At 44.8% G+C, this 13,309-nt stretch overlaps 1 protein-coding gene across 4 annotated transcripts in view; it reads right to left on the reverse strand.

Annotated features, from left to right (window-relative positions):
- Window positions 1–11,227, reverse strand: part of zbtb2b (zinc finger and BTB domain containing 2b) — a 33,891-nt gene extending 22,664 nt beyond the window's left edge. The window contains exon 1 of one of the 4 annotated variants that reach the window (XM_072581347.1): window positions 10,787–11,227. The gene's annotated coding sequence lies outside the window, so the exon portion shown is untranslated. Of the gene's footprint in view, window positions 1–9,663; window positions 9,770–10,786 lie in introns of those variants that run through there. The other 3 variants (XM_072581350.1, XM_072581348.1, XM_072581349.1) reach the window with 3 other exon arrangements.
- Between the last annotated feature and the right edge of the window lie 2,082 nt (window positions 11,228–13,309).

A 13,309-nucleotide genomic window follows, 5' to 3' on the forward strand; every position in this document is an offset into this window, starting at 1 on the left:
ATGTTTGCTCTAAGCTGCACAGAGCCATTTTGATCAGTGTCAGCATCCAAATGCAACATCGACTTCTAGTTCCAGAAGTCACTGCTATGCACAGGTCGTGGAGGCCTATGCAGCCAGTAAGACAATTAGAAGAATGCTGCTCCTGACTTGCGCCTCGCAGGTGGACAGGCATTGAAGAGACATGAAGTGAGTTACACATTGTAGATATTCAAGGCTCTGACCAGCTCTTGCAGCAATAGTATTTATAAGACTCCAGTTCAGTTTTTAGTCAATAGTAAGCACCAGAATGCTAATAGTGTGTAATTTAGCAATGGTAATACCACTAAATGTCAAGGGCAATAGTCACATTCTCTTGTTGGGAGATGGTTATTCGTACTATACAAGCGCCAGACAATGTTACTCACTATTTAGAATCAGACGTACAGCACAGACACAGACCCATCAGTCCAACTCATCCATGCCAACCAGATATCCTAACCTAATCTAGTCCCATTTGCCAACACTTGGCCCATATCCCTCACAACCCTTCTTAAATCAGGTACCCATCCAGATGCCTTTTAAATACTGCAATTGTACCAGCCTCCACCATTTCCTTTGGCAGCTCATTCCATACACAGACCACTCTCTGCATTAAAAAGTTGCCCCTTAGGTCTCTTAAATTTTCCCCATGTGCCCTCTAGTTATGGACTCCCCCACCCCTGGGAGACTACCTTGTTTATTTACCCTATGGCCCTCATGATTTTATAAACCTCTATAAGGTCACCCCTCAGCCTCCGATGCTCCAAGGAGAACAACCCGAGCATATTCAGCCTCTCCCTGTAGTACAAATTCTCCAACCCTGGCAACATCCTTGTAAATTTTTTCTGAACCCTTTCAAGTTTTACAACATCCTTCTGAAAGAAAGGAAACCAGGATAGGGAAAAACAACCCTCCACCACCACCGTCTTCTACCTTCAAGCCTGTTCTGTACCTAAATGGCTAGTTCTCCCTGAATTCCATGAGATCTAACCTTGCTATGTAGTCTACCATGAGGAACCTTGGCAAACACCTTACTTAAGTGCATACAGATCACTTCCACAACTCTGTCCTCATCAATCCTTTTTGTTAGTTAGAGTCATAGAGATGTACAGCATGGAAACACATCCTTCGGTCCAACCCGTCCATTACGACCAGATATTCAAAACATTCAATCAAGTTTGTGAGATATGATTTCCCACGCACAAAGCCATGGTGACTAATCAGCCCTTACCTTTCCAAATACCTGTAGTCCATCAGGATTCCCTCCAACAACTTGCCCACCACCAAATGTCAGGCTCACTGGTTTATAGTTCCCTCGCTTTGCCTCATCCCTTTTCTAAAAAAGTGGCACCAGGTTAGCCAATGTTAGAACTTTAATTTTTAGATCCAGTCTAACCTTTTCAATCACTACTTCCAAATCATCAAAATTAATAAGAATTTGCTGACCCCAAAGTGGTCCCCCACTGACACCTCAGTTACGTGCCCTATCTCATTTCCTAAGAGTAGGTCAGATTTTGCACCTTTTCTAGTAGGTATATCCACATACTGAATCAGAAAAATGTTCACAGTTAAAATCTTGTACACACTTAAATTTCTCTCCACCTAAACCCTTAACACTATGGCAATCCCAGTCTATGTTTGCAAAGTTAAAATCCCCTTCCATAAGCATACTATTATTCTTACAGATGACTGAGGTCTCCCTACAAATTTGTTTCTCAATTTCCTGCTGACTATTGGGGAGTGTTTAATACAATCCCAATAAGATGATTATCCCTTTCCTATTTCTCAATTTCACCCAAATAACTTGCCTGAATGTCTTCCCAGGAATATCCTCCATAAGTACAGCTGTAATGCTATCCCTTATCAAAAACATTACCCCCCCCCCCACCAACCTTTCTATCCTTCTCATAGTATTTGCATCCTAGAATATTAAGCTGTCAGTCCTGACCATCCCTGAGCCATGTATTTTATCGGATAAAACCAGGATTTTGTCCAGCTATCACTGCATAAGAATGTGGAAATGCGCAAGAATGTGGAAATGCGCAAGTATGAGAAGACACAAATTATGCAAACATCTCCACTTCTGACCTACTGATGAAAAGAAAATCTGTTTTCAAGTAGCTAAAAATGTTTGGGCCACGGAAACTAGTCTGAGGAACTCCTGCAGCTTACAAAATTTACCTCCAACACCAAACGTCTTTTGTACTGGATGTGACTCTATCCAGAAAGCACTTTTGCCCAAATTACCATTGACTCAGGTTTTGCTAGGCCACTATAATGACATGCTCTTTTAAATGCTGTCTTCATGTCAAAGCCAGTCACACACATGGAGTGTTTTTGTCCACATTCGGACCAAGACTGTAATGAAGTCAGGAGTTGAAAGACCCTGGCAGAATACAGACTGAGCATCAATGTATGGTTGTTCCTTTGGGAAAAAAAAGTGTCTTGAAGGGACTTTCAATAACCCCTTCCATCAATTTGCTGCTGACCAAGTGTGGACTAATGGAGTGGCAATTAACAACTTTAGGTTTGTGTGTACAGGACACAAACTCTGGTTAGTTTTACACATTAATAGGTAGATGCCAGTATTGCAGACACAGCCTGGTACGCAAGAAACAACTTTTAATTCCCTAAACCAACCTTTCTTTTGGGATCCCTTTTCTAAATACTGGGCAGTCTTTTGCTTTAAACTCACTCATTATGAGACAAATTGAGATTTTAGAACAAAAGGATTGTCAACACAAGCTCAGTTTGTGCAGGCCCCTTTTTAAAATCAGACATAATACTTTCACTGAGACTGGCATCACTTCAATCAAAGGTTCTACAGAAGAAACTACATAATTTCAGACATAACATGACAACAGAGATCAGATCCATCATATATAATTTATATTTAAAAGTGTAAAACTCATTGTAGAACAGTCTTTATAAAAATGTGAAGCTGAACTCTAAGTGAAAGCTCATGCATTTATTTCATATTTTTTAATAAAAATATAAACGCATAGCTGACACATCTATCATTTGTGTCTTTCATTGCCCCTACTGTAGAGTGAAATTGCTGGACGAAAGTGACTCCAAACATAAATTGTCAGCAGTACACTATTATTATGATGACGACGACAACACACAACTGCCCCCTGCTATTGCACTTAAAATGGCAGCACGGCTGTCATGTTTTAAGTTAGTAGCCATGAGGAGGAAGTGCCGGTATTGGACTGGGGTGGACAAAGTTCAAAATCACACAACGCCAAGTTTAGTCCAACAGGTTTATTAGAAAGCATTAGTTTTCACAGTGCTGCTGCTTCAGTAGCTGACAAAGGAGCAGCGCTCCAAAAGCTAGTACTTCCAAATAAACCTGTTGGATTATATTCTGGCGTTGCGTAATTTTTAAATTTTAAGTTGAAATGTTCAAATTTCTGACGTTCAGACAAGACTGCTTGATTATGTTTTAAATTAACTCTAATAGCACATTTGGTGCTATTTACTGAAATGTGTTCTTTTGATATGCAAGCTAATAGTTCTTTCAACAATACCACAACATCAGTTCAAATTATAAATGAAAAAGATTGTATACATGCTGAATCCAATCAGAACGGGTGAGGCCTTATGTCAATTCCTCCAGTTAGTTGTCTGGTTGTGACCGAAGTCATGCTACAAATGATAAGTCTGACATCTGGATAGATTCTGCTGAAAGTTTTTAGGGCCTATTCTACAAGTTAACTGTATAAAAGTCTGTTTAAAGTATCAATTATAGCGAAACATGTAAAACGTAAGTACAACAGGCCATCTCAAAATTATCAAAACCAGGACCAGTTGATTACAGGAACAGGAAGCCATTCAAATGAGATCATGGCTGATTTGTGGTCTAATTCCACATACATACCTTTAGTCCATATCCCTCAATACCCTTGCTTAACAAATTTTATCTATCTCGATTAGAAATATAACAACCGATCTAGCATTAACTGCCACTTATGGAAGAGAGTTCCAAATTAACTTTAATAATTGACCTTAAATAAACAATTAAATTTAACATTGCTTCCTATAATGCAACAAATTGTTCGGACTCAAGTCATACTCCTGGATCTCAGTACAATAATCAAAGTTGACACTCCGCTGCTGTACGGATGGAGTGCTGCACTATTAGCCATGTAGTCTTTCAATGAGACATTAAACTGGTTGCCCTCTCAGGTAGTCAAAGAACAGATAACATGATTTTGAAGAACAGCTAAGGAGTTTTCTCCGGTGGTCAGGTCCAACATTTATCCATCTGTCAACAATCACAAAAAAATATTATCTGGCCATTAGCACCTCCCTGTTTGTCAGAGCTTGCTGTGTGCAAACTGACTGCCATATTTCTGACATTACATCAGTGACTGCAATTCAAAAAAATTTCATCATTTGTGTCTTTCATTGCCCCTACTGTAGAGTGAAATTGCTGGATGAAAGTGACTCCAAACATAAATTGTCAGCAGTACACTATTATGATGATGACGACAACAACACACAACTGCCCCCTGCTATTGCACTTAAAATGGCAGCATGGCTGTCAAGTTTTAAGTTGGTAGCCATGAGGAGGAAGTGCCACACACACAAATGCTTAGTTATCATGAAAAACACTATATAAATTCAGGTCTTAAATGTTGATAATACTTTACCAACACTAAAAAAAACCATACATAGTTTACACTCGAGCCAAATAGAGTCTTAGAGATGTACAGCACGGAAACAGACCCTTCGGTCCAACCTGTCCATGCCTACCAGATATCCCAACCCAATCTAGTCCCACCTGCCAGCACCCAGCCCATATCCCTCCAAACCCTTCCTATTCATATACCCATCCAAATGCTTCTTCAATGTTCCAATTGTACCAACCTCCACCACTTCCTCTGGCAGCTTTCCATACACGTACCACCCTGTGTGTGAAAAAGTTGCCCCAAAGGTCTCTTATGTCTTTCCCCTCTCACCCTACACCTATGCCCTTTAGTTCTGGACTCCCCGACACCAGGGAAAAGACTTTGCCTATTTATCCTATCCATACCACTAAATTTTGTAAACCTCTATAAGGCCACCCCTCAGCCTCAGACGGTCCAAGGAAAACATCCCCAGCCTGTTCAGTCTCTCCCTACGGTTCAAATCCTCCAACCCTGGCAACATCCTTGCAAATCTTTTCTGAACCCTTTCAGGTTTCACAATATCTTTGTGATAGGAAGGAGACCAGAACTGCACACAATATTCCAACAGAGGCTTGACCAATGTCCTGTACAGCCGCAACATGACTTAACTCCTGTACTCAATACTCTGACCAATAAAGGAAAGCATACCAAACGCCTTCTTCACTATCCTACCTATCTGCGACTCCACTTTCAAGGAGCTATGAACCTGCACTCCAAGGTCTCTTTGTTCAGCAACACTCCCTCGGCCCTTACCATTAAGCGTATAATTTGCTTTCCCAAAATGCAGCACCTCTCATTTATCTGAATTAAACTCCATCTGCCACTTCTCAACCCACTGGCCCATCTGGTCAAGATCCTGCTGTAATGAGGTAACCCTCTTCGCTGTCCACTACACCTCCAATTTTGGTGTCATCTGCAAACTTACTAACTGCACCTCTTATGCTCGCATCTAAATCATTTATATAAATGACAAAACGTAGAGGACCCAGCACAGATCCTTGTGGCACTCCACTGGTCAAAGGCCTCCTGTCTGAAAAACAACTCTCCACCACCACCCTCTGTCTTCTACCTTTGAGCCAGTTCTGTATCCAAATGGCTAGTTCTCCCTGTATTCCATGAGATCTAACCTGGCTAATCAGTCTCCCATGGGGAACCTTGTCAAACGCCTTACTGAAGTCCATATAGATCACATCCACTGCTCTGCCCTCATTAATCCTCTTTGTTACTTCTTCAAAAAACTCAATCTTTGTGAGACATGATTTCCCACGCACAAAGCCATGTTGACTATCCCGAATCAGTCCTTGCCTTTCCAAATACATGTACATCCTGTCCCTGAGGATTGCCTCCAACAACTTGCCCACCACTGAGGTCAGGCTCACCAGTCTATAGCTCCCTGGCTTGTCTTTACTGCCCTTCTTAAACAGTGGCACCACGTTAGCCAACCTCCTGACTTCTAGCACCCTACCTGTGACTATCGAAGATACATATATCTCAGCAAGAGGCTCAGCAATCACTTCTCTAGCTTCCCACAGAGTTCTCGGGTACACCTGATCAGGTCCTGGGGATTTATTCACCTTTACCCGTTTCAAGACATCCAGCACCACTTCTTCTGTAAGCTGGACATTTTGCAAGATGACACCATCTATTTCCCTATATTCTATATCTTCCATATCGTTTTCCACAGCAAATACTCATGCAAAATACTTGTTTAGTATCTCCCCCATTTTCTGCAGCTCCACACAAAGGCCACCTTGCTGATCTTTGAGGAGCCCTATTCTCTCTCTAGTTACCCTTTTGTCCTTAATGTATTTGTAAAAACCTTTTGGATTCTCCTTAATTCTATTTGCCAAAGCTATCATGTCCCCGTTTTTCCCTCCTGATTTCCCTCTTCAGTATACTCCTACTTCCTTTATACTCTAAGGATTCACTCGATCTATCCTGTCTATACCTGACATAAGCTTCCTTGTTTTTCTTAACCAAACCCTCAATTTCTTTAGTCATCCAGCATTCCCTATACCTACCAGCCTTTCCTTTCACCCTGACAGAAATATACTTTTTCTGGATTCTCGTTATCACATTTCTAAAAGCTTCCCATTTTCCAGCCATCCCTTTACCTGCAAACATCTACCTCCAATCAGCTTTCGGAAGTTCTTGCCTAATACTGTCAAAATTCTCCAATTTAGAGCTTCAACTTTTCGATCTGGTCTATCCTTTTCCATCAATATTTTAAAACTAATAGAATTATGTCTCTGGCCCCAAAGTGCTCCCCCAATGACACCTCAGTCACCTGCTCTGCCTTATTTCCCAAGAGTAGGTCAAGTTTTGCACCTTCTCTAGTAGTACATCCACATACTGAATCAGAAAATTGTCTTGTACACACTTAAATTCCTCTCCATCTAAACCTTTAACACCATGGCAGTCCCAGTCAATATTTGGAAAGTTAAAATCCCCTACCATAACAACCCTATTATTCTTACAGATAGCCGAGTTCTCCTTACAAGTTTGTTTCTCAATTTCCCTCTGACTATTGGGGAGTCTATAATACAATCCCAATAAGGTGATCATCCCTTTCTTATTTCTCAGTTCCACCCAAATAACTTCCATGGATGTATTTCCAGGATTATCCCCCCTCAGCACAGCTGTAATGCTATCCCTTATCAAAAATGCCACTCCCCCTCCTCTCTTGCCTCCCTTTCTATCCTTCCTGTAGGATTTGTATCCTGGAACATTAAGCTGCCAGTCCTGCCCATCCCTGAGCCATGTTCTGTAAATGCTATGATATCCCAGTCTCCTGTTTCTAACCATGCGGAGTTCAGCTGCCTTCCCTGTTCGGCCCCTTGCATTGAAATAAATGCAGTTTATTAGTCCTACCTTGTCCCTGCCTGCCCTGACTGTTTGACTCACTTCTGTTCTCAACTGTAACCAGTCTCAGATTGATCTCTTTCCTCACTATCTCCCTGGGTCCCCCCCCCCACCATCTTACTAGTTTAAATCCTCCCGAGCAGTTCTAGTAAATTTCCCTGCCCGTATATTAGTCCCTTTCCAATTTGGGTGCAATCCGTCCTTCTTATACAGGGCACTTCTACCCCAAGAGAGATTCCAATGATCCAAAAATGTGAATTCTTCTCCTCAGCCATGCATTCATCTGCTCTATCCTCTTATTCCGGTTCTCACTAGCTCGTAGCATTGGGAGTAATCCAGATATTACTACTCTTGAGGACCTCCTTTTTAAATTTCTGCCTAACTCTCTAATCTCCCTTCAGAATCTCAACCTTTTCCCTTCCTAGGTCGTTGGTTCTAATGTGTACAATGACCTCTTGCTGTCCCCTCTCGCCCGTGAGAACATTCTGCACCCTCTCTGAGACATCCTTGATCCTGGCACCAGGGAAGCAACACACCATTCTGCTTTTTTGCTACTGGCTACAGAAATGTCTGTCTGTACATGACTACTGAATTCCCTAACACAATTGATCTGTTGGAAGCCGACGTACCCTCGTTGCATTACAGCCGGTCTCAATACCAGAAACTTGTCTGTTTGTGCTATGTTCCCCTGAGAATCCATCACCCCCTACATTTTCCAAAACAGCATACCAGTTTGAAATGGGTATATCCATAAAAGACTTCTGCCCTAGGTGCCTTCCTCTCTTACCTTTCCTGGAGTTAACCCATCTATGTGCCTGTATATGAGACTTTTCCCCCTTCCTATAATTAATTCAACTTTTTTTGCCATGGATATACAGAACTTTTATTGGTATTTTAAGGCCTTTGATTACTTCCACTTTTTCCAAAAAATGAAATATGTTTTGTTTATTATATACAAAGATTGTCTAACCCTCCCCTATAATTATGGTGATTCACATTTATAGGTTAACACTTATTTTCCATGAAAATTGGGAACACTGGGTGTGAACTTCTCTCCAAAAATGAGCCACCAACATCTGGTAAACTTAATCAGATTCACTAAATGCAGATCAGTTAGCTTTGAGGCAACAACAAAATGGCAACTTAAATTTGATAGAGGCACGATTCACCCTCAGAATACTTTAACCACTGCGCTAAGCTTTTGTTTAAAATACTCTCTTTGATTTAAAGAAAAACAATCATGTCACTGGGTACTCAAGAGTGAACTAGGTTAATGGTAATGGTCACAGTTCCAGCTGCTACATTTATCGCATGACATGAGTGCTGAAATTAAATACAAAGAGCACATTACTGTCCAACAATACAGGAGATCAATGTACACCTGAATGTGAACTATGAAGCAATTCACAGGCTAAACTTGTACTTGATTTCAATTGTCACAGCTGCACTCAAGTGCTGCTTTAGAACTTTGCCTGTCAGGTTAAGAGTACCAAATTCGAGCAACCAAGCACAGCAAGAGCTATAGGAAATTGGCACACTCCCAGTCAGACATCTACAACACAGTTAAAAAAAAGCCTTTGGCCCATCACATCCACATTGGTCAAATATCACCAAATTATTATAATTCCATTTCCCAGCATTTGACCAAGGCCTTACATGACCATAAGTCATTGGAGGAGAAAGTGAGGACTGCAGATGCTGGAGATCAGAGCTGAAAATGTGTTGCTGGAAAAGCGCAGCAGGTCAGGCAGCATCCAAGGAACAGATGAATCAACGCTTCGGGCATCAGCCCTGAGAAGGGCTGATGCCCGAAGCATCGATTCTCCTGCTCCTTGGATGCTGCCTGACCTGCTGCGCTTTTCCAGCAACACATTTTCAGCATAAGTCATTGGAGCAGAACTGTGCCATTTAGCCCATTAGGTCTGCTCCACCATTCAATCATGATGCTTCAGCATCACAAGTGCATATCCAAATATTTCCTAAATGTTTGAAAATTCCCACTATCCTCAGATTCCCACTATCTCCCATCTCATCTAAACTTTTTGCCCCCTATCTTAAATATATGCCTGATCCCTCAGAACAAGGGAAATTGTTTCTTCTTTTCTACCTTATCCTCTCGTAAGGGGTAGAGACAAGGGCGAGCGTTGGGCAGGGGGAGAAAGAGAGACCGAGGGCAAGAGCGGGGTGGGGGGACAACGGCGAGCACGGGGGTGGTGGGGCAACGGCGAGGGCGGGGGTGGTGAGTGGGCGACATGAGCGAGCGTGGGGTGGTGTGACAAGGGCGAGCGTGGGGGGGTGTGACAAGGGTGAGCGCCGGGGGGGGGGGGGGGGGGAAAGAGACAAGGGCGAGCTTGGGGGGGGGCAGGAAGACAAGGGCGAGCTCGGGGGGGGGAGAAGAGACAAGGGCGAGCTCGGGGGGGGGCCAAGGGCGAGCTCGGGGGGGGGCAAGGGCGAGCTCGGGGGGGGGGGGGGCAAGGGCGAGCTCGGGGGGGGGGGGCAAGGGCGAGCTCGGGGGGGGGGGCAAGGGCGAGCTCGGGGGGGGGGGGGCAAGGGCGAGCTCGGGGGGGGGGGGGCAAGGGCGAGCTCGGGGGGGGTGGAGAAGAAGAGACGGGGGCGAGCTCGGAGAACTGAAGATATCCGATTTAGGTCCAGGACGGGGGGGGGGGGGGCGGGGTGATGATACCGCTTTCCCCCCCTCCCCCCCCCCCGAGCGGATGGCCCGGATCCCGGGCCGGCTCTCTCTCTCTCGTGGCGGTGTGCCTTCTCCAGGACCGTCTCCTCTCCTCCGTGTGACCGGATGAGTGTGTGTCCCCCTCCCCCCACACAGAGAGAGAGAGAGGCCACCACTTCCGCACTGGGGGGGGGGGGGGGAGAGGATGGCGGGCAAAAAGGGAGGGACGGACAAAGAGAGAGAGACAGACACAGGCGGGAAGACCGGCATCCGTTTGATTTAAGGAGAGAAAACAAAAACACAATCGCCTCGCACCGGCGACCGACACCCCCCCCCCCGCCTTCCCTTCCCCACCCCCCCCTCCCCGGGCTCATCCCGGTGGCGGCAACACCGTTAAACCTCCCGAAATGTGAGGCCTGCCACGGAGCAGCACGCCGGCCGCGCGAGGAGGCGCCGAGAGCCCGGGCACCACCCCTTCCCTTCAGCCACCACCCCCATCCTACCCCTCCCCCACCCCCACACCACCCCATCCCCCCACCAGCTTCTCCCGGTTACCGACCTGCAGCTCCGCTGTCGGAGGAGGGGGAAAGGGTTGGGTAAAACCGTGTGGTGGGAAATGTATATATTTGTTTTGTTTTTTTAAAAAAGAAATCACACCCCGGTGTTTCCGTCGCGGTGCCTGGGCCCCCCGCCTCCTCCTCGGTTTTCTTCGCTGTGGCGCAGCCCAGAGAGAGACCGACCGAAGCTCCGCGCCGCCGCCGCCTTTTCCCCCTCCCCTCGAACCAAACTGCCAAACGGTTGCTGCACGTTCCGTTACGTTCGCCGTCACATGACCGGAGTGGGCTGAGAGCTCCCGGGGCGCTGAGGCGGCGCGAGGGCGACAGGACCAGGATAGCAAGGGGGGCGCCGGCCGAATGGCCCCCGCCGGCCGCCATTTACTGGAGGGCGCCCGCGCTTTCGCTCCCTCTCCCGGGCGCGTTTTCACCGAACGCCCGCTCCTTATTCTTCCCCTCGCAAACTCCCGACTGCCGTGCTCTTTCATTTGTAACCCTCCTCCCCGGTTACCGAGACAGTGAATTTTATTTTATTTTTTTTTAAAAATTGCAAAACGCCGGCCTCCACCGTCCGAATGCTGCATTGCATTACATTACATGCAATTTTCCCCCTTTCACCCCACTTTTAATTAATATTATAACCGTGCACCGGGATCCCCCGTGCTTTTAAAACAAAGAACAAATAAATGCAATGCACCGGCTTGTGCTGCAAACCACCCCTCCCGTTTAAATGCGTGCGACTGATTTTTTTTCCCAACTTCTGATCGAAACTTTCTATTGTTTACTCCAATAAAAAAAAAGTTAACTTGGTCCTGAGTTCCGCTCCTTTATGCATAATATATTTTATTCTGTGTTTGCAATAGGACTGCACCCCTCCCCGAAAGGTCTGCAGCAGCAAACCAAGGTCATTTTGGTAGCACGCTGTCCAAATATGGTTGTGAGGCGATTACATTTGAAGCTAGGAGGGGGGAGGGGGGGGGGGGCGGTAGGATAACGAATGGGGGTTAGGCGGTTACCGAATACTTAAGATTCCAGTTTCTAATGTCCATGTTGTTAAATGCACCGCGCATCGATTGGAACAAAATCAGATTTCATTCTTTTCTCCACCCATCACCCTGTCTTTTCCTTGCATTGACCCGGCATCCGTCCCAGTTTGCAGGGTTTTTATTTTGTCCGTACCATTGCTTATTTTAATTGCACCGAATTTAAGGTTTCCGAATGCATTAATCTGGACTCTTTCACTGTACGGTCACTTTCCTTTCTTTTTAATAAAACAAACTGTGCCTTTAAGAATTTTTTTTTTGGGCTTTCTACATAAAAGGCAAGTGTGATCGTTTATCAGAAACATGTCCTGCCACTCGATGGGCTATGTGCTTTCAGCACTACCCTCCCCTTGTTTCTGGGCTTTCAAAATGCTGGTTAGACAGGCAGCTGGGAGCAGACATTTTGTGGCGAATTTGCTGTTCAGTGGCGGCAGGAATTGAGTGTGCTGACCACCACCCTCTTATCTCACTGCTGATGTCATTAGGGGACTATGCACAAAATGTCTGCTTTTCAACATGCCTTTGACCAGCAATTTAGAAAGCATCTCCTTTGCATCAGGAAGATCTTGGAGCTGTGGTTATCTCCCTGGGTGATATTCAGGATAATTCACTAATAAAACTCTTAAAATTAAAAGCATTGGGGTGCATTGTAAGATGGCATGTGATTGCTCATCCATGTGCCCTTACAATCCAGACTTTCCAGTCCTCAGCCCAACCATTGCTTCCTTCCTTTGACCTAGACAGTGAGGTGTCAGACTTGTCTTACTAAAGACATTATATTGCTGGTGGCATCACATTACTGGCAGAGTATGTTGAACAGTGAGAAGTGCACATGCAACATTTGGTTGGAGGTGTAGATTCTGGTGCAGTTAAGTGCAAACTGTCAGATTTTTATTCACAAATATATCTAAAGTACTCCCAAGTCATATAAACTGAAACTCATAAAAGGGCAGCAATCAAGAAGCACCTTTATTTTTCCCTTTTCTCTGCATTTCCCTTTATCTCTTTTGTGTCTGCCTCCATATCTCTCTGTTTAAATTTCTTTCACAGATCCTAGGCTTATAGGATTTTCTGATGAGAGTGCTATCCCAGCATTCATAACTGTAAGTGAAAGCCTTCTATTAAATCTGTACATCCTGCAGTTTTAATAGAAGGCTTTCACTACCACTAGGAATGCTGGGATAAGCCTGTCTCCAATGAATGAAAGACAAATCTGAGATTACTAGTCTAACCTGTACAAGTGTGAGGCTGTGACTCCATTATACAGGGCTGGAGTATTCACAGCTTGATTTACCAACCTTCCATACAGGCATAGTGTTACTTAGTACTGTGTGGTGAGGCATAGGAAGCCATTCAAGTGCTTTGAAGGAGTAAATAGGAATGTTGTGACACTGGGGTGCAGTACAGTCAGGAGGATAGACACCATGCCTTGAAACTGAGAATGAGAATCCAAAAGACTTGCTGTTCTTCTGATCCTCTGGAATA

Source organism: Chiloscyllium punctatum, chromosome 11 (assembly GCF_047496795.1).
Source record: "Chiloscyllium punctatum isolate Juve2018m chromosome 11, sChiPun1.3, whole genome shotgun sequence".
Lineage (NCBI taxonomy): Eukaryota > Metazoa > Chordata > Chondrichthyes > Orectolobiformes > Hemiscylliidae > Chiloscyllium > Chiloscyllium punctatum.